Below are 27,199 nucleotides of genomic sequence, written 5' to 3' on the forward strand. Positions count from 1 at the left end.
TCCTCAGCACCACATACAAACAAAGATGTGTCCGCCGAAAACTAAAAAATAAATATTAAAAAATTCCCTCTCTCTCTCTCTCTCTCTCTAAAAAAAAAAAAAAAAAAAAAAAAAAAAAAAAAATGTGTGTTTAAAAAATTAAATAAATAAATAAATAAATAACTTATATTGTGAGTGGCTCCTAAGCAGATAGTTTAAGTTCATGTATTTTCACTATTCCATAGTATGACAGAATATGAATATCCCACAATATATTTGAAAAACATATCAGATAACTGGATCTCATAAATATAAGTTGAATAAAAAAATCAAATTGCCAGAATGCTACTATGAAAGTTTAAAATATGAGAATCAACTCTGTCTACTGTTAAATATACACCATTTGAAGTAAAAGAAATGCATACGAATAATATGGTTATTACCCAGGGATTGGAAGGAGAAAACAATTGAGAAGAAATACTGGGTTAGATCACATGACACTGCCAATGTTGAGTAATTTTTGACCTACAAAACAACAATCTCATATGATTCAACACACCATATGAGCTGTATTCAATTTGTTAACAGGTTTTATTCTTTCTGGGGGAAGGAGCAGGGTTGTACTAGGATTTAACCCAGGGGTGCCTTACCCCTGAGCCACATCCCCAACCCTTTTTATTTTCTATCTTGAGACAGAGTTTCACTAAGCTGCCTAGGGACTCACTAAGTTGCTGAGGCTGGCTTTGAACTTGCAGTCCTCCTGCCTCAGCCTCCAAGTTTCTGGGATTACAGGTGTGTGCCACTGCCCCAAACTGAGAGATTTATATACATGTATTCACATGAACCCATGAGGATTCATCAACTATTTAGCTCTTTGACTCTACACAAGTTATTTGACCTAGTTTTTATTAACCTGAAAAAAATGGGAATAATAATAATAATATATATCTCACACAGGTACAGTAAGAATTTAAAAAATTAGTATGTGTAAAGGACTTAGTACGTGGCACATGGGTAAGTACTATTTGATTTCATTACTATTAATTTTATAGCTTTTTGTGTGGTTGAAATATTTCATGAAAATATTTTTCTTACTTACAGAAAGCTGTAAATATAAACAAAGGAGAAAGATTAGTATTATGAACCCAAATGCACTCATCACTTTGCTTTAACAGTCAGCAAATCCTGGCCAATTATGTTTCACTTCTGTTTTCATTCCCTTCCCAGAAACATATGCTATCTTATTTTAAAGAAATTCTAGATTTCGTCCAGAAATATTTCAATATATATCTTTGAAATATAAGGACTTTTCCTCCCTCAGGGCTGGAGAGGGAACCCAAGAATGCTCTACCACTGAGCTCCACCCCCAGCCCTTTTGATTTTTATTTTGAGACAGAATCTTGTTAAGTTGCCCAGGCTGACCTCAAACCTTGCAATCCTCCTGCTTCAGCCTCCTATGTCACTGGGATTACAGGCCCAGTGACAGGTTGCTCATGTTTTACAAAATGAATATACTAATGTAACTGATGCCTAGAAAAAAACCAAGGACTGTGCATTCCCTCCTCCTCCTCCTCCTCCTCCTCACCACCTTCCTCCTCCTCCTCCTCCTCACCCTTCTCCCCATTCTTCTCCTCACCTCTTCCTCATCCTCCTCCTCATCCTCCTTCTTCTTCGGAGTGGAGACTGAACCCAGGGCCACTTTACCACTGAGATACACCACCAGTCTTTTTTGGGGGAAGGGAGGTACCAGAGATTGAACTCAGGGGCACAACTGAGCCACATCTCCAGCCCTATTCTGTATTGTATTTAGAGACAGGGTCTCACTGAGTTGCTTTGCACCTCGACATTGCTGAGGCTGGATTTGAACTTGTGATCCTCTGGCCTCAGCCTCCCAGACCACTGGGATTACAGGCATGCACCACCACGCTCAGCCATCACCAGTCTTTTTAATCTTTCTTCCTCCCTCCCTCCCTCCCTTCCTTCCTTCCTTCCTTCCTTCCTTCCTTCCTTCCTTCCTCCCTCCCTCCCTCCCTCCCTTCCTTCCTCCCTCCCTCCCTTCCTTCCTTCCTTTCTTTCTTTCTGAGACAAGGTCTTGTTAAATTGCTAAGATTAGTCTCACCTGCCCTAGTCGCTAGGATTATAGGCCTGGCATTTTTTTCTTAATTGCAATTTTTTTACATCAGGATCCAGAGTCAGGAATGTAAAGTTTTTTAGTTTTCATTTTTCACTCTTTTTACTATAGCTCAGTGGTAGAGCACTTATGTAGCCTGTGTGAAGTTCTGAATGTGATTCCCAACACTACCAAAAAAAAAAAAAAAGTCAGAATCCAAATAGGATCATGCTTTATTTTATAATTGCTCAACAACCATTTTCATAGTAATCTTTAAAAAACTTTTTCAATTAACATTAAAATGATAAAGAATCAGTTCATTTTTGGTTTTTGGACAGTTTAGGGGTTTTTTTAGGGGTTTTTTTTGTTGTTGTTGTTATTTTGTTTTCTGAAACAATATATAAAACACTATTGGTGGAATTGGGTGTGGTGGCGCACACTTGTAAACCCAGTGTCTCTAGAAGCTAACACAGAAGGATTGCAAGTTCAAAGCCATCCTCAGCAAGTTAATTACATCCTATTTCAAAATTTAAAAATAAAATAGGGGCTGGGATTGTGGCTTAGTGGTAGAGTGCTTGCCTACCATCCATGAGGCACTGGATTCAATCCTCAGCACCACATAAATGTAAAATAAAGATATTGTGTCCACCTAAAACTAAAAAATAAATATTAAAAAATAAAAAATAAATAAAATGAATAAAAAAGGACTGGGGATGTAATTCACTGGTAAAACTCCCCTGGTTCAAACCCCAGTACAAAAAAGTACTATTAGTAGCCTGGGGATATAGATCAGTGGTACAGAATTTGCCTAACATGCATAAGGCCCGGGGTTCAATCCCTAATACTGAAAAAAAAAAACAAAAAAAACACTATTAGCTACCACTGTAGGCAGGAGGGAGGAGAGTCGGAAATGTCAAGTTTTTTAGTTCTCAATTTTTACTCTTTAATGTTTACCTTTTTACCATTCATACTTATTAGATGTACTGATATAGAAATAAACTGATTAAAATAAAAAATACAGGGACAAAACAAAATTTGGCAATGTAATCTTTTGTGGCATTACTATCTAATGGCATTTTTTTTTTCCTGTGGTGCTGGAATTGAACCCAGGGCCTTGTGCATGTGAGGGAAGCACTCTACCAACTGAGTATATCCACAGCCCTCAGATGGTATTTTTTAAAAAGAAAATACTATTGAAAACTAAAAACAAATTAAATATGTCCATTAAAATATAGCAATTTTTCAATTACATATTATTATTTCTCATGAATTATTAGTCTATGAACTATATTTTAATGATGATTATGCTACATAGAGTTAGCTACAGTACAGCTACTTCAATATGTAAATTCCTTTAGAATTCATTTGTTTCTTCCATACTTATAATTGTTTTTTTCCTTAACTATTGTGCCTCTGTTACTTAGACTCTCAGCCTTGGGTCTAAATTGAAACAAGTCTCCTTGGTGCACCAGCAATAGAATTTTGAAATCTTTAGTCTGGGATTGTGAGTTTAGCCGACCTTAATGGCATTATCCTTGACTGGGGATGCACAAGCAAATTCATTTCCTGTCAGCCTCACTGAGACTAATGAGCTTTCCAACTGCAGTTTTCACTTCCAACTGCAGTTTTTCACTGAGGGCTGATGACTAAAGCCATGCAGAGGAGTCTCTGAGAGCACAATGCCATCTTCTGGCAGAGTTCCTGGGAGGAAAAACAAACTTTGAAACATGCCTTGCAATAAACCCCTGGCTCTGGGAAAAGAGAATGTCAGGCACTATTATAAGTGTTTTATTTTCCTCCTACTTCAAGTGAAGGCAAGAAGAAATGAGTTAGATAAAATAATTGTGAAAAGGTCTGAAATTAAAATATAAATGCCTAACATAAAACAGAATATTCCATACTCCAGGAATTTGGAGAACATGCTAAATCCAGTAGTAATAATCTGAGGATTGCTCCCATACATTCATACAATTGATTATGTAAGAAAATGAAAAATCTCCAGACTATTGTACTTGGCTGTCAATAAGAATAGGTATCTTATTTTTTTTAAGTAGAATTATCCCCAAAATTACTTATTCCACATTTATGTCATAAACTGTGCCCATCTATAGAGAATATACCAGGATCTTTCCAAGAGAGTAGCTCCGTAGGCCTCAAAAAGAGTTTTGCTAAGTGAGGATTGCAGATCACTCACACTGAATGATGACATAATGAACTTGCAGAAGGGCTGACTTCAATTTCTGACCACTTTGGTACAAATTAGATTTCCCTAGAGGTTGAAATTGCTTTAAAGAACAGGTAATTTAAGCCTACTCGGCAGGTCAGAAATCAGTGGTAACTACTGGGGCTGCCAGTAATGGTGGTGTTGAGAGTAGGAAGTTATTATATACATTCAATTTCCTCCATACCAAAAATTAAATAAACAAATGCCATTCCAGGCAATGTTGTGCTGCTTGAGTATCTGACTAACATTCCAGTTTCAAGCCCCACCACCACCACCACCAAACCAAACCAAGAATAATCTAGCTAATGACACTGTTGTTGCAGGCTGGTGTCCTTTCTCAAAAATTGGTTCCCAATTATTCCAAGGGACAAGTGAGGCACCCACGCCTACCTACCTACTCCAGAGGAGGTAGATAAGACAAACCCGGGAAGGAGAGGGACAGTTTGTTCTATTTCAGTCTCTCAGATCTTTAGCATACATGAATCTTGTGTCCTCTGCAACATTTGTTCCTGGCACAGTTAATGGATGTCATATTTCAGTATCTGGATTTAGCCAGCCCCTCCAGTAGCTGGGTGCTAACAAAATTTAAATAATGTATATTTGTAGAGCACTTAACATACATTGATAGGATAATGTATATTTGAGCTTTTCTTTTGAAAGTACTTTCATATGCATTGCTGATTTCTTTCTTACTATAAGCTTGAAAGGAATCTAGAAGAGTTATCCTGACTTATAAAGGTTATCCCGACTGACCCAAACTGTAGGGGACTTTCCTGAAGACACCAAGATGGCAGCAAAAATGAGCCTCAAACTGTGGAATACTACATCTCGTGAGCTTTTCCCCATTCCATGTGTGTGTTCAGCTATCAGATTCCAGCAGTATGGGCTGGAGATGTAGCTCAGCCATAAAGGACTCACCTTAAAAAACAACAACAACAAAAACAGCAACCTCAGAAAAGAAAAGTGACAGGTGATCTGAATGGCTCTTCAAGATCTCAGGGCCATCAGCAGAACTTTTCTCCTGATTATGACTGATGGCATTCAGGACAAAATATGGCACCTGGGCATACTGAATATTTTAAGATGAAGGAATCTAAGAAATGACATATAGAAAGGACATTCTGACCTTCCCCTGAAACATGTCATAAAGCTCTCCTATAAGAGATGTCTTTTTTTTTTTTTTTTTAGTACAGGGGATTGAGCCTAGGGGTACTTAACCACTGAGCCACATATGCACCCCTTTTTGTATTTTATTAGAGACAGGATCTCACTGAGTTGCGTAGAGCATTGCTAAGTTGCTGAGGCTGGCTTTGAACTTGAGATCCTCTTTCCTCAGGCTCCTGAGCTGCGAGACTACAGGCGTGCGCCCACTGCGCCCATCAGGAGATGCCTTCTTTATGCCCAAGGATCTTCCTATTTCTAAAGGCACAGTCTTTGCTAAATTTCTCCCGGTTTATTGTCATCAACTTATACTGCATTTGTCCTACCATACTTCTCCACGACTTTCCACTCTTCACCAAACCTAGCATAAAAACACTCTGGTTTAATCACTTCTTCAGGACCTCATTTTCTCAGGAAGGTTCCCATTGTTGTGTTAAACCTATATTAAATAAATTTGTATATTTTTCTCTTGGTAATCTGTCTTTTGTTATAAGGGTCCTAGCCAAGAACTCAGAAGTTGGAAGGAAAGGGTATTTTCATCTCCTGCTGAGCTGCCTGCACTGTCACTTCTTCCTGGCAGAATCTCCTGTTTTTCCTACCCACAGTCAAGTTTTAGAGGTCTTTGTCTACTGTGCTGAGGAGGTTGGACTGTATTTTGTAATAAGGGAGCTTTCAAAATGCAGTCATGAGACCATCAGCATCAGCATCATTCTGGGAAATTATTAGTAATGTAATTCTTTGGCCCCACTCTTTTTTTTTTCCTAGGGGTGGAACCCAGGGGTGCTCTACCACTGAGCTAGTTCTCCTACATTCCAGCCCGTTTTTATTTTTTTCATTTTTGACAAAGGGTCCCACTAATTTGCTCAGGTTCACACTAAGTTTCCACTGGCCTGGAACTTATGATCCTCCTCTCTTAGTCTCCCAAGTCACTGGGATTACAGAATGTGCCAACATACCTGGCTTTGTCCCACTCTTAACTTAGTAAATCAGAAAATTTGTTTTAATAAGATGATTTCAGTACATAATTTTGAAAACTATGTCTGAAAGGTAATGAATAGTGATTTAAATTAAAGAAATTATATATTACATCTATGTTTCGAGATAGCTCAAATGGTATAAATAGAATCCAGGAGAACAAAAGGAAATCAACATTTCTGCTGCATCTATAAAGTACTGAGTACCAGTCACATTGTGGGTATTTATGTCTTATTTTGACAGAAAATCAATAAGTTAGTCTCTGCCCAGACCCCAAGGAGCCCTCAATATAGTTTGCTCCAATAAGTTCCCCTCATATATGAATACACAGCCGGTGAAACTCCCCATCATGTACAAAGAATGCAAGAATTGGATCCTAATTAGAATAAGTTATACTCCATATATGTATAATATGTCAAAATAAAAAAAATACACTCTACTGTCAGGTAAACCCTAAAAATAACAAGTTAAAAAAAACAAGGTCCCCTCAAATCATCCAGCTCCCCCTTCTGGTAGGCCAGGGGTCATCCAGATGATTCTGTCCTGTGCTTGTCTCAGAGATTACACTGACATTCATCTCCTGCATCCCAGGTCACAGACATAAAGAAGACACTGGTGGAGGCAGAGACACACACTGTAATCCCAGCAGTCCTCTGGCTGAGGCAGGAGGATGGCGAGACCAAAGCCAGCCTCAGCAATTTAGTGAGGCACTAAGCAATTCAGTGAGACCCTGTCTCTAAATAAAATATAAAAAGAGCTGGGGATGTGGCTCAGTGATTAAGTACTCCTGAGTTCAATCCCCAGTACCAAAAAAAAAAAGACCGGTGCTGGATAAGGACTAGTTCGTTCCCACTCTAATGGTCCTAAAGTCTGTCTGACAACACCAAAATGGAAATATGCCAATATCCCATCCAGGATCTTGCCCATAGAGACCTCCTGTAGATTTCCTTTTAGAAATGTTACGTAGGTGCTGGAAGCTGCTGTTCTTACAGGCAATGTGAAGATATAAACCTCTCTGAGGCATCAGCTGAGGTTTTCACAAGAGAAGATACCACGGAGACAATGCCCTCCCAACCAAGGTCAGTTTCAGTGACCTTAAATGTTCCCAGTATTTTAGCCCTCCACAATCGCTCCTGAGGCTGGTGCCTCCACATCTCTGCTATTGTGTCTTCCACAAACTGGAGTCCTATCCACCCGTGGCTGTAGTGAAAACTGCTCCCCTCCTACCTAACTAGAGCTATGGAAAATGGAGCCTGAGCCATTGGGATCTTTTGGATGTCCTGCCACTTGCTGGCTGAACAAAAAGAAAATCTACAGAAGTTTCAGTCAAACTCGTCACTCTCACTCACTGGAGCTCCTGACTGGGCACAGGTCTGGAGGTGAAGGTCAGGACTGCCAGAGAAGGGAGAAACCAATGGATAAGAATCTGCAGGAACTTAGAGAAACTGGTTTTGGTGTTATTTGATGTAGAACTTAATGAGAAAAAAGAAAAAACATACTAGTGCAAAGACTGTTATGCAGGGTTCTCCAGAGAAATGGAACCAGTAGGATATGCATCCACCCATCCACCCCTACACATGCACACGCGCATACACATGTTATGAGGAATTGGCTTAAGTGATTAAGTCCCCAAATTTGCAGTCCGTCAAGTATTAGAGACCCAGGAGAGGCAGTGGTGTAAGTTCTAGTCTAAATCCAAAAACCTGGGAAACCAGTAGCATTCCCAGTCACTGTGACAATTGAAAGGGTCACACATTTCCAGAAGTTGTTCTAGGGAGCAATACTACTCCTGACTGGGAATCACTAAATTGGGGTCTTAAACCGTGACATTCAAAACCTAAGGATTTTAAAACTATCACTTTAAAAGACAAGTGTAGGGTCAGAAAATTGTGACACCTTTCCTCATGCATCAACCCCTACAGGAAAAAAAAAAAATAGGTTTGCAAGAGAAAAGCAGAACACAGGTTCACCTCCACTGGCATGAAAATTGTTTGTACTTCTTGGGACTCTGTTTTTTCTCAACAATATGCCCCCTAACTTATTTATTTATTTATTTGTTTATTTGTTTATTCAGCTAAAATGTTTTTCCATGCACTTGCCTAGTATGCACAAGGCCCCTAATACTGAAAAAACAAAAGTTGGTCCATAATGTAAAAATTGAGCAAGGAGGCCAAACACAGTAGCACATACCTGTAATCCCAGCCACCTGGGAGGCTGAACCAGGAAAATCATAAGTTCAAGACCCTAAGAAACTTAGTAAGAGCCTGTCCCAAAGTTTTTTTTTTTTTTTTTAAAAAAAAAAAAGGACTAGGAATGTAGTAGTTTAGTGGTAAAGTGCCTCTGGGTTCAATTCCCAGTACCAAAAAAAAAAAACAAAAAAAAAAAACTTGAGGGAGAACTTAGTGACATTGGGAATTTTGCAAACATTTTCCAAGAGATAACTTTACCAATAAGTTCAGTAATAGGCAAAAGTTCCATGATGAAGCCCCAGCAACAGCAGTGGCATTTCAGATGGGAACCAGCAAGACCCAGCTGCTACAGAGCCTCAAGAACAAAAAAGAAAAACTTCTGGCACCCAGCTGAAGAAAAACAACAAACTCTGTAGCAAAACCACTGCCAAGTTATCCACTAGTGCTCAAAGAATTCAGAAGGAACCAGCCAAAATAACCCTTTCTCCTCCTAATTGCCGGGCCTAAAGGAGAAAACATTTGTGAATGGAGATGGATGGTACTTCCGAGTTCTGTACGTGAAAGTGGTTGTTTTTTCTAGATATTATATTTTTATCAGACAATTCACTTAAACCACCAAAGGTTACTAATGCCAGAATCTATCACTGCAACATCAACAGTCTGGGAGTTATCTGTGTAGACATCCCTAAAGACAACTGGAGTCCTGCTTTGACTGTTGCAAAGGATTTGCTATCTATTTGTTCCCTTTTGACAGACTGCAGCCCTGCGGATCCTCTGGTTGGAAGCACAGTCACTCAGTATTTGACCAACAGAGCAGAACATGACAGGATAGCCAGACAGTGGACCAAGAAATGCACAACATGATTCACAGGATTTGTATGCAGTGTGAGAAAGCAGAAGGCATCCATCCTTTCCCTGTATGGCAAATCTTTACAGTCTTTCCAATACGGACTTCTGTGCATATATAATACTGATTCTACTCTCTGCTTTTGTCGATTGGAAACTGAGAGACTTCACAAAAAAGGCAAATGTTATCAAGAGCAGAAATTTATAGCTGTAGATTAGTTCGATTTAAATGCTTGGAACAGGTGGCACATGCCCGTGATCCCAGCATTTTGGGAGGCTGGGGCAAGATGATCCCAAGTTCAGAGTCAGCCTCAGCAATTTAGCAAGATCCTGTCTCAAAATTAAAAGGGCAGAAGGGCTGGAGGGCTGGGTGCACACCTATAATCCCAAGGACCCAGGGAAAGGAAGCCGAGACAGGAGGATCCAGAGTTCAAAGCCAGCCTCAGCAAAGGTGAGGTGCTAAGCAACTCAGTGAGACCCTGTCTCTAAATAAAATACAGAATAGGGCTGGGGATGTGGCTAAGAGGTTGAGTACCCCTGAGTTTAATCCTAAGTACCAAAATAAATAAATAAATAAAAAGGGCTGGAGATGTAGCCTAGTGATAAAATGCCCCAGGGTTCATCTTCAGTACCACAAATAAATAAATAAAATGCTTACTTGCAAGTCTTGCTTTTTTGAGATATCAAAATGTATTTTGTCATGTACTAAGGATACTGGTCCTGAAGTCTACCAAACTATTATAGGGCATTTTAGCCTAATTCATTATGTCTATGAGGTTATAAAAGCAACCGTAAATGACTAGGAATTATGTCACTTGTATTAAACCCAGATCTATTTCTAAATATGTGATTCATACTGTTGAGAAAATGCTTTACCTTTTGCCTTTGTCAGTTTGTAATGAAAGGACTTCCTTTTACTCTTTGTTGCTCAAAGGGTACTGATGTGTCATCTCAAACAATAAACACGCTCCTGAAGGCATAAATAAAAAGGTTTATGTGACATGGGCCTTTATAAATAAAGACCCAGCAGGCTGGAGCTGTAGCTCAGCAGCAGAGCGCTTATCTAGCATGTATGAGGCACTGGGTTCAATCCTTAGCACCACATAAAAATAAACAAATAAAATAAAGGCATGCTGTCCACCTACAGCTACAAAGGGGGGGGGGCTTGTTTATGATTAGATTTGATGAAGAATAGACAATCATATAGAGATGCAATTGGACAAATGGGTGCCATCTAATGGTAAAAGACTGAAGAGCTGGGGAGGCTCAGTAGAGCCTGTGTGTTCAGATTCTTCTTAGAATCTGCTCACCATTCATTCCTTCTCTAATAGGGCAGGATCTCGTCTGCAGCAAGGATCTTATGACTGACTTACTGTCAGACAAATTAGGTCAGAGGATCTTTTTTATGGCCAGCTCTTACACAGAAAGATGGGGAAAGGTTAGAGTAATATGTCTAGGTCTTACAGTTAGCTTTGGGGAGTTGGATTCTAGTTTCTATGGTCCGACTTGAAGAAGAGGAATTCTTGTTTCTATGGCCATCCTTGATGAATATGGGGAAGCAAGAGAAAGAAGTACAGGAAAAGAGCAGAAAGATCTTGCTTTTGACACCCTCCCCTTCAGGTCAAAGTGTTCAGCATGGGGCTGGGGATATAGCTCAGTTGGTAGAGTGCTTGCCTTGCATGCCAAGCCATCGTATTCTGAGCCCCAACTCATGTCAGAAGTCCTGATGGGGTGGAAGGACAGACGAGAAAATGGTTCCAGAAGGTAAAACAGAGTTGTATCTAGTTGTGTCAAAGGCTGATAAAAAGTAAAAAGCATCAGGAGGCTGAGGCAGGAGGATCATGAATTCAAAGCCAGCCTCAGCAAAGGCAAGGCACTGAGCAACTCAGTGAGACCCTGTCTCTAAATAAAATACAAAACAGGGCTGGTGATGTGGCTCAGTGATTGTGTAACCCTGAGTTCAGTCCCAGTACTCCCCCCACCAAAAAAAAGTAAAAAGTAAATATGGGTTTCAATGAACTTAAAAGAGCAGACTAAGTGAGTAGAAAAAAAATGGTACAGGATAGCAAATGATTAAAGACTAACAGAAAAAAAGTCTAAAGTCATCTGTAGTCAAGAACAACATAAAACAAGATAATGGCAAAATACAACTTCAATCCTTCAAATTCAAAATGGAGACATTGTACATGGGACGGGGTGGTGCCCACCTGTAATCCCAGCAACTGCAAATCCCAGCAACTGGGGAGGCTGAGGCAGGAGAATCACAAATTCAAAGCCAGCCAGGGCAATTTAGCAAGACCCTGTCTCAAAAAATAAAAAGGGCTGGGGGTGTAGCTCAGTGGTAGAGCACCTTCAAGTTCAATCCCTAGTACTGAAAAAAGGAGGAGGAGGGGGAAGAGGAAGATGAAACCATCAGAGAAGAGCAGTGCAATCAAGAGAAGGATGTGTCCACAGAATAAAGGAAAGAGCTTCAGAGAGGGAGAGAGAGAGAGAGGAAAGAGAGAGAGAGAGAGAGAGAGAGAGAGAGAGAGAGAGAGAGAAAGCTCAAAGGCTGACAAAAGGTCAAGGAAGGTTTAAAAATGGGAGAGGGCTGAGGGTGTAGCAGTTGCCAAGCAATGTGAACATCCCTGAGTTTAATCTCCACCCCCCCCCCCAAAAAAAAAGGCAGAAAGAGAACTTGCATTAGACAACTAGTGGTTGTTGAACTTCAAAAGAAGTTTTTCCATAGACAGCCAGAACACAGGGGATGGAAGAGTGAGTAGTTAGTAAGGGAGTAAAGTGAACAGAGTGAGTGTGCCTTGAATGATGAAAGGTGATGTGCACGTTGACGGGTCCAGAAGTTTCTATGGCACCGCAGGTGACAGCAAGAACTGAGAGGTGTGCTTCTCAGGTTCACATCTTCACATTGCCAAATACTAGGTGTGTGTCTCTGAACAAATTCAAAGACGGGGATAGGGGGCACTTACATCAGGACCAGGTGGAAATGGCTCCATATCGACACTAGAGGGAGATTGTCCATCAATGAGAAGAGCCTCAGAGAACAAGGCTTGTGCTGAAATTCCTTCTCTGCAACAAAGCTCATAAAGCTCATAGGGATACCTCCTCCTTCTTAAGGCTTTTTTTTTTTTCCTTGATGACAGGGTCTCACCTTGCTGCCCAGGCTTCAAGGGATCTTTCCATCTGAGTAGCTGGGACCACAATCACCTTGGCTGGGCTTCTCATAAAATTGTGAGGATTAAGTTGGATACTGCACTAAACAGTTTTTCCTTGAAAAATCTCTGTAGACAAATAGGAATATGGAAAAGAAGAGTGGACAGACACAGAAGATAAAAGAGATACAGTAATTATGTAGAGAGAATACTGGAGGAAGATCACAGAAATGTGGAGTCTTGTCTAGGTTCTGCCATTTGCCAGTAAATTAAATGTTTCTGGACTGCATCTGTAAAATGGGATCACCATAAAATGAGACAGTGTATGTTTAAGAATACAGATAAGCGGGGCACTGTGGCACACGCCTATAATCCCAGAGGTCTAGGAGGCTAAGACAGGAGGATTGTGAGTTCAAAGCCAGCCTCAGCAAAAAGCAAGGCACTAAGCAACTCAGTGAGACTCTGTCTCTAAATATAAATAAAAATACAAAATAGGGCTAGGGATATGACTCAGTGGCCAAGTTCCCCTAAGTTCAATTCCTGGTACCAAAAGAAGAAGGAGGAGGAGGAGGAGGAGGAGGAGGAGGAGGAGGAGGAGGAGGGGGGAGGGGGAGGGGGAGGGGAGGAAAAAAAGAATGAATACAGATAAGAGGTCAGCCTGGGAAATTTGGTGATACCCAGCGTCAAAATGAAAACTTTAAAAAGGGCCGGATGTTGCCAAAAGTAGAGACCCCCCCCAAAAAAAAAAAAAAAGTAGAGCGCCCTGGGTTCTATTCCCAGTACAGCGGTGGGGCGGGGCCAGGCGGGTGGAGTGGAGAGGAGTGGCGCGGGTGGGGGCACTTACATCAGGACCAGGTGGAAATGGCTCCATATCGACACTAGAGGGAGACTGTCCATCAATGAGAAGAGCCTCAGAGAACAAGGCTTGTGCTGAAATTCAAGAGAAGCAGCCCTGGGAGTACTGTTGCCTGTTCCCTATGGTTTCAAATTGGAGCTGAAATGGGGACCCTGGCCCAGAGAGGAAGAAGCCAAAGCAGAGGGGGCAACAGAAAGGTAATTTCCAATGAAAGGAAAAGCAACAAAGTATTTGAGAAGAGCTCTGCCTAGAAATGTTTGCAATTGCCCTGTTTTAAGTAAATGAGAGGAGTCATTGTAATAATATAACACAACTGCTGAGGGTGGTGGCAGACACCTAGTCCCAGCTGCTAGGGAGACTGAGACAGGAGAATCACTTGAGCCCATAAATTCGAAATCAACCTGAGCAACACAGATGCTTTCTCAAAAAAGATAAATCAATAAATAAAAATAATATAACACAAGTAAAGTTTCCGTGGCTGACTTAATAGTTAAGATCCCTGGAACTCAGGAAATTAGCTTCCATAGTTGTACATAAGGTTTTCCATTAGTGGAAGCAGGAATTGCTAAATTAGAGGGAACTGTGAGCAGAAAAACTTAGAAGATTCAAAAAAAATGCTTTCAAGGAAAGCTGGCACCTGGTCCAGGCCTGTAGGTGCAGGCAGGAGGATCACAAGTTCTAGACAAGCCAGGGTGACTTAGCAAGACCCTGCCTCCAAAAAAGGGGGGGGGGGCTTGGAATGTCACTCAGGGGCAGAGCACACATGGGTTCAATCCCCAGTACCATGAGGAAAACAATCCATACATACATACAGAAAAAATTAAAGGAAGACAAGTTTGCAAATTTCCTGTTTGCCAGATAGATCTAATCAAAGCTTAACTCCTAGGTTAGTGGAACCTCCATTCTAGAAGCCATCTTGGGATCTGAGTCACTGACAGTCCTAACTTCCACAGGCAGACTGATATAAGCAAAAGCCTGGATCTCCAAGACTAGATCCTATCTAAATTGATTCAAAGTGAAAATTCATACAAAATGTGTTTTGCAAAATTTCATGAACAGTTCACAAACATGAATAAAAATATCCCATGGTCCCCCAACAAAGACTCAAATGAAGGCCTAATAGTGAAAAGAGTATAAAATAACCACTGTTCACAAATAGCTCAACCCCTTTGAGCTATTTGTGAACAGCATAGGAATACTACATGCCTCTATTTACCTGTTAAGCCTACCCTCCTTTTTTGCATTACAATCTTGCACTGTAATGGATTGGCAAAACTTGTGAAGTTTGTTAGCATTTGCCAAAAGCCTAGTGGAAGTATCAATTTGAAATGGATCTCAGCCTATCTCCTCACACTATTTAAGCAACAATAAAAACCTGATTCTGGGGATTGAACCCAGGGTCTCATGCATATTAGGCAAGTGCTCTAACACTAAGCTATATTCCTCAGTTCCAATAATAACCTAAGTTGTATTAAAGTTAGCAATACTTTAACTATGTTTCACTTAATACATAAAATAAAAGTAATAAATGGCAAAGTATTAGTATCCCCAGTTTACAGATGAGAAAACTGAAGCTCAGAGAGGATATAGGGCAACAATCAGTCAGAGCCTCCTTCCTGGAGTGTTAACAAGGACATTTCAAATATTTGTAGGTACCTCCCTCCACTAGTGACTGCTGGCCACAATGACCTTGAACTAGGTCTCTTAACATGTTCAACTGGATGATTCTGCCTTAAATTTTCCAAAAGAAAACTAAAAAGTTTTCCATTTATCTTATACTTTATATAAGTATATTTATCTTATACTTTATACTCAATAATCTGATTTCTAGGTCAGGACAAATTCCACTGTACTTACTGCAGACTCCCGCTCCCCTAAGTAATATTTCTTAACTATCTAAAATCTATAGATGAAGCAAGCCATAGTGGCACATACCTGTAATCTCAGCAACTCTGGAGGCTGAGGAGGAAGTTTTAAAGCCAAGCTAGGGAACTTAGCAAGACCCTCACAATTTAGGAAGATGCTGTCTCAAAAAAAAGGTTGTAGCTCAGCAGTAGCGCACTTGTTTGGCATGCGTGAGGTACTGGGTTCGATTCTCAGCACCACCAAATATAAATTTAAAAAATAAAGGTTCCTCAACAACTTAAAAAAATTTTTTTAAAAAAAGAGCAGGTGGGAGCTGGGGGTGTAACTCAGTGGTAAAGTGTCCCTGGGTTCAATCCCCAGTATCAAAATAATAAAATGAAATCTATAGATGAAAAAAAACTTTGTAAATTATCACCCGGTTTGCATGTTTTTTATTTGATACAGCTCCTAGATAAAATTGTCATGGAATTAGCACACTAAGTATGTTCCTTAATGCCTTCTATACCTTCTGAGAACTATAGCCCAATCTCTTTATTGGTGGGCTGGGGGAAGGCGGGGGCAGGGTACTGGGGATTGAACTCAGGGGCACTCCACTACTGAGCCACATCCCTAACATTATTTTTGTATTTTATTAGAGACAGGGTCTCACTGAGTTGCCCAGAACCTCGCTAAATTGCTGAGGCTGGCTTTGAACTTGTTATCCTCCCGCTTCTGCCTCTCAAGCCGCTAGTATTACAGGCATGCACCACCATGCCCAGCCAACCTTATTTTTATTTTTATTTTTTGTGCTGGGAATCCAGTTCTAGGCCTGGTGCATACTTGGCAAGTGTTGGACCACTGATCTCAAACACTCTTTTCTAAATAAAGGAACTGAGCAGTCTGACTAGTCATCAAGTTTTCCAAAACTGCTTCTAGGAGTTATTACTTTAATCCAATTAGCACTTCCTTCCTGTCATTTGAAAATTTAATGTTCCCCTAATGAGATATTGAATATGTATAGAATTAAATTATACAAAGTAGCAAACAGCATTTTAAAAATGAACTTAATGGGGTTGTGGCTCAGTGGTAGAGTGCTTGCCTCACAGGTGTGAGGCACTGGGTTCAATTCTCAGCACCACATATAAATAAATGAGTAAAATAATGGTCCATCAACAGCTAAAAAATATTTTTAAAAAATAAAAAAATTTTTAAAAATTTAAAAGAACTTTCCTGAAATAGCAAATTCCTGCCACAAGAGGGCACTAGAAGTTTGGAAGCATATTCAAAAAAAAACTACTTTTCACAAAGCAATTTTAAAGTTTAAAAAAAAAAAATAAGTACAAGTTATAGGGTCAAAAATATTTAGAAGAGGGCTGGGGATGTGGCTCAAGCGATAGCGCACTCGCCTGGCATGCGTGCGGCCCGGGTTCGATCCTCAGCACCACATACAAACAAAGATGTTGTGTCCGCCGAAAACTAAAAAATAAATATTAAAAAAAAAAAATATTTAGAAGATTCATGTTGCTTAACTTGATTTGTTTCCACTAATGTTGTTTCCATTTTTTAAACGTTGCCAATAAATATTTTAAACTCTTAAGAATGTATGCAAAATATTTCTTAGTATGTATTTTATGTTTCAATTATTTATTTAAACATAAAAAAAATATTTTTTTACTCTGGGGGTGTATCTCAGTGGTATTCAACATACATGAGGAGCTGGGTTCAATCCCTACCAAAAAAGAAAAAAAGAAAGATTTTTTACTTAAACAAAAAATTGAATGTTAAAGAAAAAGACTAGAGGTCTGTGTTTTTAATCTTACAAAGCACTCATTGACTGGGGCACCTTGGGTAAATTCACATCGTCCTGTGATGATTTACCTGGATGTGTTTCCCTCAAGTCCAGCAAATCAAGACCCAAACCAAATGTTGGTCCAGCTTTCTCTAGCACCATATCGCCTGTGCAGAAAAATTAATCATTCTCTCTTCTGGGCTTCTCTGTAATCCACCATTTGGTGGACCCAATGTAGTTAAATGAAGGAAATATTTCTTAAGAACCTACTATGTGCCTAAGAACCTATCAGAGACTGAGTTCCTTCCCTCAAAGAGTTAATAGGATAACATAGTAACTATTTTTATATGTACTTTTCCAGTTGTAGGTGGACACATACCTTTGTTTTGTTTTTATGTGGTGCTGAGGATGGAACCCAGTGCCTCATGCATGCCAGGGGAGCCCTCTACCACTGAGCCACAGCCCCAGCCCTGAGTAACATTTTTTTTAATGCAATTTTTGTGCAAAAGCAGGGGTATAATAACGGAAAAGATATGGAGGAGAAAGATCAGGAACAATACATAACATTTATTATTAAAAGAAATATTTCCAGGCACTTTTTTTGCACTCAATGTGAAAGAGAATTTCAGTTTTATTTATTGAACACCAACTTCAAAAGCTGTATAAAACACATAAGGAGGTGTACAAAAGGAATAAATGGCATGGTTTGTGACTCGAGGTTTCAATCATGCTGAATAAATAAAACATACAGTCACTACTTTGGGACATTACAAAAGCAACATTGCATTCAAATTTAATTAGCTTATTACTAAAAATACATATGCATATAGTTTGTAAAGAAGGTCTGCATAGAACAGTGTAGTACAGTACTGGCCTATACCATGCACAAAGACCTAGATTTAATCCAAGTGCCACAAAACAGGAAGAAAAAAAGGACACATAATAAACCCACCTAAAGCACTTTTGATTTAATGTATAAGAAAATAAGAAGTTCCATTAGGTCTAGAGGAGAGAACCCAGCTTTAAGAAAATGGAATATGAAAAGCTTCTTCCTCTCAATTCTGCACAGAATGAAATAAAATAGGAGTGAGGAGATGAGAAACTAAGCTGTCAGACATTGATACATGGCCTTCAAATCAGTAGTCACAGGGCGTGGGGGAAATCTATAATCTTGCCAGTTACTTAACAGTTTCTTCACTTATAAAATGAGAATCTCATGTTAAGTAGTCTCTAAGGATTTTCCCAGCTCCACTATGCTGTTTCCCCTACCCCCTCATCTAGAGCTCTACAGTGAGTTCCAACCCCAGCCTTTTTTATTTTTCACTGTGAGATAATATGTCACAAATGGCCTAGGCTAGCCTCAAATTTGAAATCCTCCTGCCTGATCCTCCAGAGTAGCCGAGATTATACGTGTGCACCAACACGTCTGGTTTATGCTGTGATTTTTACGGTGCCAGCTACTGGAATGGAGTGGTTGAGTCTAACAGACATAACCATCAGGGAATCAATAGGAGCCTGGTGACAAACCAGAGGTGCAGAAGATGAAGGGAAGAGAGGAAAAAAATAATTCATGGATATTGAAGCACTTTGAAAAGGACAAAGTCCTCTACAATGTATACAGTCATAAAAATCATTATTCACCAAGTCTGGTTAAAAAAGTCTAGATAATAAAGAGTTCCCAGTGATACTACTGACATTAACCAAAACCAGAGAAACTAAGAGGGGAAAGAAAGTGAATCTTCCTTTCACATGCTAATTCACTCACCCCCCACCTCTCCAGATTATTGAGATGCAATTTACCACAGAGGAAAGAACCCAAGGGATTCTCTTATTTTCATGCAATTTCCCTCTACATTCTTTTAGTCTGAAAACATTCCCAAGGAGGCTAAAGAAATTAGCTATTCAATGGTTGGGGTAGCACACTTGCCTAGCCAGCTTAAGGCCCAGCTTCTTACTCCAACAAAACAAAAACAAAAAAACAGCTATTCAAATTTGGTAATTACGAAGATTTATTATCTTGTAAAGACTATTCTCCATAGTATTGTTTTCTGAAAATTAAAAACAGAAAGACTTGTTAGGAAGAAATTACATTAAAACTTGAGCAGAGAGTAAAATACATTTAGGCATGTACTTCAATAGGATAATATTGTAGGAAGCTGGTCGACTTTATGGAGGTTTATAGCTTAGGTCACTATACCATGATGTGGTTAGAGATTCTCCCTCATAGGTACTTAATTGCTCACCCCCAGAAGGGCCACTACATGCATCCACAGGTTCACTAACTGGAGCAAAGAGGAAAGGGTCGACTATTTTCATAAATGCCCATCCAGCAGGATTTGATGGAAAGAGACAGGCACGACTCTGGAGTTGTTGTCAGGTGTCACAGGACTTTTACCACAAGCTTTATTCCTGTTTTATGATAAGAAAGTTATAAACACAAAAATAAAATTCATCCTTAAATCTAGCAGGCGCAGCAGAGAAAAGTGTAAGATTGAGAATGAGATGCTCCCAGACTTCACCTCCTAAGAATCATAACGCACAAGCCAAAGGTTACTTATTAATTGATCAACTGCCCAGAAGTAATCTACTCTAAACCCACTCTGTTTGTGTCCTCATCTATAAAACCAGAGATGATGCTAACTCCCACCTCCCAGTACCTCTGTGAGGATTAAATAAATTAAAATATGTAAAATGCCTGAATTGTGTGCCTGGCACATGGTGCTCCATTGATGTAGATGTCATTAATGCTGTTAGCTACTGATAAGAAAAGTCACTGCTGGGCTAGGGTTGTGGCTTAGTGGTAGAGAGCTTGCCTAACATGTGTGAGGCCATAGGTTCAATCCTTAGCACCACATAAAAATAAATAAAAATAAAGATATTGTGCCCAACTACAGCTAAAAAATAAATATTTTTTAAAAAGATGTAACATGGACTCTGTTCTGAAGAAAGTAAATATAATGTTAAAAAATAGAAAGAAATGTCACTGCTGTCATTAAATGGTCTCAGGAAAGCAGCAGTGTAAACTGTCAGTAATAGAATGATATAATTTGAGAATTATAAGATGATGTAAACACAAATGGAAGAAAAAAGAAAAACAAGGTGGCATGCCCAAATTGTAGAAAAATTGCTCAAGTTCTAACTTTTCCGAATTTTTTCAGCTTACCTCAAAGAATCTCTTACTAGAATGTTAAAATGAGGAAACACTCATAGTTTCTCAGATTTCATCAAGGACACAGTCAATTCTCCCAAGGAATATCTGAGTGACTAATTTGTTTTCCAAACAAAACTGATTCTAGATAAATATCTTTATTCTAGGTACTGGAAAGACACAATCCACACCATAAATAGACTGAATTTGTTCACAAATCAATGTCTTAGAAATTTTAAAGGATCTGTTTTTTCAAAGCCTGATTAATTCTTTGTGAAATGATGTCCAAATCAATATTAAACTCGACAGCAAAACTCTATACCCTGGAATGCGCATCCTGAGAGAGCCAAGTGTCCCATCCTTCACATTCTGTCAAGCAGAAACAAGGAAAGGATAAATCTCCAGAGCTGATCTTGTGACAGACAGTGGCATAGGAGTGTTGTCAGGCTGACTCCCACGTGAAGGCTTCACTACACTCCTCTACATTTGCAAGAAAATACAAAACTTAAGTTTAATATATTTCACTTCAGTTTTTAAATAAAAGAAAAAGTGTAATTCTTACTCTTTATAATGGATACAAATGACATCTAGAAAAGTCAGCCTGGGATAGAAAAAAATAAAGAGCATTGGGTTTTACAACTGGCCAGGGCTGGTTTGACTCTTACACCACTAGTGACAGCAAATAAATCAGTTCTCATCTAAGCCTCAGTTTATCCTCTCAAAAAAATGGGTTAACAGATTAAAAGTATAGGCTTTTGAGTCAGGCTGCTCAGGTACATGTTACCAATGTCACTAAATCTTTTTAACTATAGGACCCTTAACAAACTATGTAACATCTTTTTTTTTTTTTTTTTTTTTTTTGGTGCTGGGGGTTGAACCCAGGGCCTTCAGAGGCATGCAGAGACAATCACTCTACCAACTGAGCTATATCCCCAGCCCCAAATTATGTAACCTCTTCGTGCCTCAGTTTTCCTATATGTGAAATGGGGATAATAATTCTCTCTCTTACATAGAGTCATAGGAATAAATGAAAAAACTTGGGTTAGGGAGGTAGCTCAGGAGTAGAGCGCTTAATTACCACACATGAGACCCTGGGCTCCACCCCAGCACACACATCCAAAAAAAAAATCCAAGAAATCTACCTAAAATATGTGCACAGTACCTTGTAGTTATTTAGAACACTAAATGTTAACTATTTTTGCTAACTTGTAATGGTGTACAGAAAATGCTATTCCAAAATATAGCACCCTGGCATCCTGAGTTTTTAGGCTGAAGAAATACTCCTCTTTAGCTTCCCTGAAGGCTAAGGCAGGAGCATCACCAAGTTTGAGGCCAGTCTGGGGGACTTAGAGAGATCCTGTCTTAAAATATAAAATTCAGTGGGTATAAAAGAATAGGGAGGCTGGGACATAGCTCAGTAGCACTTGCCTAGCATAGGCAAGATAATAAGTTCTACCCTCAGTACAAGATAGAAAGAGTAGGCAAGAAAGCTAGCTGAAGGAAATTGAGAAAGCCACACAGAAAGGTCTGTCTGAACTTCCGTAGTCCCTTCTCTTTAATTTGCATTAAGTCATACCCCTTTTGTCCAATCATATTTCTACAGGACTGTCCATTCTTCATCAAACCTAAGTATACAAATCATTTTCTCTCAAACCAAGTATGGCAGTGCTGGCCTATAATCCTAGCAACGAGGAAGGATGAGACAAGAGTATAGCAAGTTTGAGCCCAGCCTGGGCAATTTAGCAAGACCCAGTCATGAAATAAAAAATAAAAAAGGCTGGGGATGGAATTCAGTGGTAGAGTGCCCCTTGGTTCAATTCTCAGTAAAAACAGTTTTCTCTGGGTTTTTGAGTTTTCATTGCTGAAGTGTTCCACATCATGCAAAACTTTGGTTAAATAAATTTGCAAAACTTCACTCTTGTCAATCTGTCTTTTGTCATGGGGTGTCCAAAAAAAAAAAAAGATGCTCCTTTTTCTCCCCTACACTTACAGAATTGTTATAGGGATTAGAAGTCAAATGTGTATAGAAGTATAAAACACAAATGTAATGGTAAGTGGTAGTAGTGGTAGCAGTTACTTTATTAGCATTATTATGAGATATAATTTATCTAGTAATAGGAATGAACTATTCATGGTGATGACACCCAAATCTTCCCACAAAATCTACCCATCTCCATTCTACACTTTGTCAAGAGCTTCAGTCTGAAAAACTGTGAGAAAAAGGACAGAAATTATGTCTTTTCATCATTACCCTAGGTACATGTGTGACTGCACTTATGGTGTGACGCTACTTCATGTACAACCAGAAAAATGAAAAGTTGTGCTCTAATTGTGTACAATTAATCAAAATGCATTCTGCTGTCATATAACCTAATTAAAATTAATTAATAATTACAAAAAAGAAATTATGGCTTTTCCTTTTTTCAACATTCACACAGTGCCTGGCACAAGATATTGCTAAATTACATATTTGACAAAGGGCTTAATGAAGGAATAAATACTATTTTGTGCATATCAATAGCAGATAGCAAGCCATCAATTCCCATTTGTTGAATTACGAAGCAATTAGAGCTAATTAAGGCACATGGAGTTAATATAAGAATTCAACACATTCAATAGCAAGTCAGTACTGTGATAAACTTTTCCACATTCATTCACAGATAAGAAACCATACAAATTATGGGAGTACACAGTGTGTTGTAATCTCCACCAAATCTCCACCAACTATAACCACACCTGTTCCTGGTCCCCAAAACCAACCTCAGCCCTTCCCTTTAAGGAAATGTGGCCATGTAAAATGTGACAGTGCTGGCAATTAAGAGTTAACAGACAGCATTTAAAATGCCATATTATCTCCTTAATATTCATTGCGGGGGCTGGGGATGTGGCTCAAGCAGTATCCTGCTCGCCTGGCATGCATGCGGCCGGGGTTCGATCCTCAGCACCACATACAAACAAAGATGTTCTGTCCGGCGAGAACTAAAAAATAAATATTTTTTAAAAAAATTCTCTTTCTCTGTCTCTCACTTTCTCTTAAAAAAAAAAAAGAAAACTATTAAAAAATATTCATTGCAGAAGTGTCCCACATCATGCAAAAGTTTGGTTAAATAAATTTGCAAAACTTCACTCTTGTCAATCTGTCTTCTGTCATGGGGTGTCAAAAAAAAATGTTCCTGAGAGTTGTATGAGACAAAGGGAGTAAAGGGATCAGTTTGAATTCATCAGCAGTTCTAGAAAACAAACCCACAGCTCAAGCCTTTTGACACTGGAAAACTATATTATTATGATACAGGGCAGAACCACTTCCCATGAAGCCCTTACCAATCAAACAACTCATTGGAATAATTCAGTTTAAATTTGGTTTAAATAAATCAGTTTAAAAACTGGTGTGATGGGAGAGTAGAACAAGTTAACCACATAATAGAGCCACTGGACACATCCAGGATATGAAACTTTCTATAGGACAATTCATTCTATTTCTGTAAGAAATCAATGATGCTCACTATGTAGGAATGAGATGGGAAAACCAGGGCAGGAAGTTGTTCTGCCATGAGGCATGTACATTGGTCTACATATGAGCTACTTTCAAGTTGTTAATGAACCCTGACATTTGCATCTAGGTTTTTTTTTTCCACTTGTGGAGTTTAAGATAAACAAGCAAAAGGCTTTCTCTTTCTCCTCCTTTGTCTCTCTTTCTGTGAGTGACAATAGTTGTTTATGTGAGAATCTGTCATTCCTCCTCCCAATATAGACTCCTAGATTTTCTTCACAAAACTTTTCATCCTCATTTCTATCTTTTTCCTTTCTAGCAAGCATTCTTGAGTAGCTTTGGGGCAGGAATTACAAAGGCAAAGCACAGCGGAAGGTGACATGGGCCTGGAGACCAGGGTCCTGGTAAATTGAACAGAGTCTGCATGGGCAGGCACCATGCCATGAAAGCAGGCTCAGAGGGCCATGGGGGTTTTGTTTCTTTGTTTTATTTTGAACAGAAGCTAGAAATTCGTACTTTTATATAAAATGAATCTAGCCCCTCCAAAATCCCCCAGAAAAAAACATAATGTGAACTCAACTCAGCACACAAATTAGAAGTTAGTTACCTCCGCTTTTTTTTAATATTTATTTTTTAGTTTTCGGTGGACACAACATCTTTATTTTATTTTTATGTGGTGCTGAGGATCGAACCCATTGCCCCGCTCATGCCAGGTGAGAGCGCTACCGCTTGAGCCACATCCCCAGCCCCAACCTCCGCTTTTAAAATAACAAGATGCTTTTGAGTTAACTGTAGGAAATTAGAACTGGAAACGATTTTAGAAATCATCATGCACCAGTACTGGCAAGGGAAAATTAGGACCCAGAGCAGGCTATGGCTTTATGCAGCTGAACTAATGCTAACTGGGAACAAAATATTGTGCTCAGCAGAGGTCATGCATGGTCCTGTCCTCAAGCTGCTCACCCTCCAATAAAGGAGATAACTTGAGAACAGCTGGAAGGTAGTTTTATTTATGCCATCCAATAATAGAGGACTGCATTAGGTGCAGAAATAGAACAAGGAACTAGTCAACTCTCTGAGAGTCATTTAAATCCTCTCATAGGAACCCAGGCCTCCTGCTTTTGCAGTCCAAATCTCCACCAGCTATAACCATACCGCTTCCTGGTCCCCAAAACCAACCTCAGCCTTTCCCTTCAAGGAAATGTGGCCACATAAAACGTGACAGTGCTGGCAATTAGAGTTAAGCAGACAGCATTTAAAATGCCATATCCCGGTTTCGGACAACCTATCAAGGGGAAAAACACTGGGCCCTTGATGGCTGAGTAGCAAAGCTAACACAGCACTGGAAGCAGAAAGCAGAGACACAGTCTGGGCTCAGCCATTAACCAGTTAAAGGAGTAAGTAAATATGTAAACAGGCAAGATCAGACTGGAAGGAGACATAAGGCTCTGCCAGTTTGGTGATTCTAAAACTTTTTATGACAGATTTTACTTAAGTTCAAAGAAGGTAGATATCATTGTGTGCAGGAAATGTCAGAGAAAACTTTGTGGACTAGCTAGGGATTAGATTAGGCCCTAAAAGATGAGAAGGATTAAGAAATGGGGGAAGGGATGGAGTTGAGGGGAGAGGCAGGAGGAAACAGCTTTAGCAAAATATTTACAGTAAACAATGCACCCTGGAGATATGCTAAGGTATGGGGGGAGTTCTCACCGGATGGCAGGATCTTATCCCCGAAGGTGGGAGGTGAGGCCATCTGCATATGGACTACCAAAGGGGTGCTAAGAACTGCAGAGTGGGGGAAGTTTGGGGAACTTCCCTTAGGGGGGATGTGGTGAATGTGCTATGGTTGTTGCAGCTGGGCTGAGAAACCTGCCTAGTGCAGACAGTGAATTTTTACCGGGTTATTTTGAATGCCAGTCCAAAAAGTAGGAGAAAGTAGTTTCGGACAAGCTCCAGTGTTTTTCCTACATTCTTAGTACTTATCGCCTAAAGGTATATGACTCCCTTTAGGGCAGCCAGGCAAGCACAAGGCTGACCTACATCCCCAGCCCAAGCCAGTACTTACACACACAGGGCACAATGCGATCCGTACTCCCAAGAACTAGAGTTATTTGTTGTTTTGTTTTTGTTTTTTGTTAGAAGATAAATTTAAGGGAGAAAGTGAACAGCCCTTCAGATTTTTTTTTTTCTATGCCCAACACTGTCAGAAATTTCCCTCTGGGTTTTCTGTCCTCTTTAACATTCTCTCCCTTCACCATAACTTTCTCCCTACTACCCTCTTTGAGAGAGTTGGGGGGTGCTGGGCACTCCACTGACCCATAAACATGGTGGGGACAAGATGAAAACTCTTGCTTAAATAATAAGCCACAGGAGCCTCTGGATTGAAGCCGCAGCCCTCGGGTACACATGGGCCTTTCTCTGCCCCCTCTCCCTGTCCCACTGCGGCTAGCTCTTCTCCTGCACTGCCCTACATTTAACACCAGTGCTGAGGTTGGCCCCTCAACCTCAGGTCTCTACGGAATTGCCTTTTCCTCTCAGCTCAGGCCCTCTGCTTCTTAGACCACCTCCTCCCTCCCTCCCAAAGCTTCATCAAGATGTTTCTCCCGTGCACAGAGAAAGCCTTCTTCCTCTGCTGACATTTGAAGGACTGTGCAGACAGAGCTTTGGAGAACCTCCCAAGCCCATAGATGGAGTTAGGCAGATTAGATACATAAATATATACTTGCAAAATATATAAATGATAGTAAGCAATAAATCTGGTTAAAGGGCAGTGTGTGCTGGGATTCTGCCCCACAGCTATGATAATTCATCCAGAAATAGGTAAATAATGGTCTCAAGGGTGGTTTTCCTAAACAAAGGGGTGGGCATTTCCTACTTAGAGAGCTTTTGTCCAAGGTTTTGCAATTTTCTTTGTCTTTCCTTAATGTGCTCAATCACAAAGACAATAGAGTGAGGCATGGGGTCCTGGGGGCTTTGTAAGAAGACTAGCTCCGGTAATTACTCTCCAGTTTACCTGAGATTTAACCCCTCAATATCTGCTTCCTTTAACAGAAAGAAAATGTTCTTACAGATAAAATAGAGCCGAGTATCATCCATCCTCTACTTCAGGGAAACAAACAGTTGCTTATTTACTAGTTGAAACTTTCGCATTCTTGATCTCTACGGATCATCAAGAAAGTTGGGGTTTTAAAACTGTAGTCCTAGCATTCTGGAGGTTGAAGCACCAGAATCACTTAACCTCAATACCAGCCTGAAGTACATGGCCTCAACCCAACTGGAAAATAAAAATAAATAAAGCTGGATTGGAAGACATCTCTCCTGAGTCTTTAAGTAGAAAAAAAAAAAAAAAGTAAGTTAGAAAATACCGTGGGGGTGTGGTTCAGTGGAACTTGCCTAGCATGCAGGAAGCTCTGCTTCATCCCCAGCACCTCAAATAAA

The 27,199-nt window shown here is 39.8% G+C and overlaps 1 pseudogene; it reads left to right on the top strand.

Annotated features, from left to right (window-relative positions):
* The window catches only part of LOC124102536 (ubiquitin-conjugating enzyme E2 E3-like), a 34,435-nt pseudogene extending 24,933 nt beyond the window's left edge, over positions 1-9,502 (top strand).
* The last annotated feature ends 17,697 nt before the right edge of the window (positions 9,503-27,199 follow it).

The sequence above is a fragment of the Marmota monax genome, unplaced genomic scaffold (assembly GCF_021218885.2).
Source record: "Marmota monax isolate L192 unplaced genomic scaffold, Marmota_monax_Labrador192_F-V1.1 WCK01_AAM20220418_F8-fsc00002, whole genome shotgun sequence".
NCBI classification, from domain to species: Eukaryota; Metazoa; Chordata; class Mammalia; order Rodentia; family Sciuridae; genus Marmota; species Marmota monax.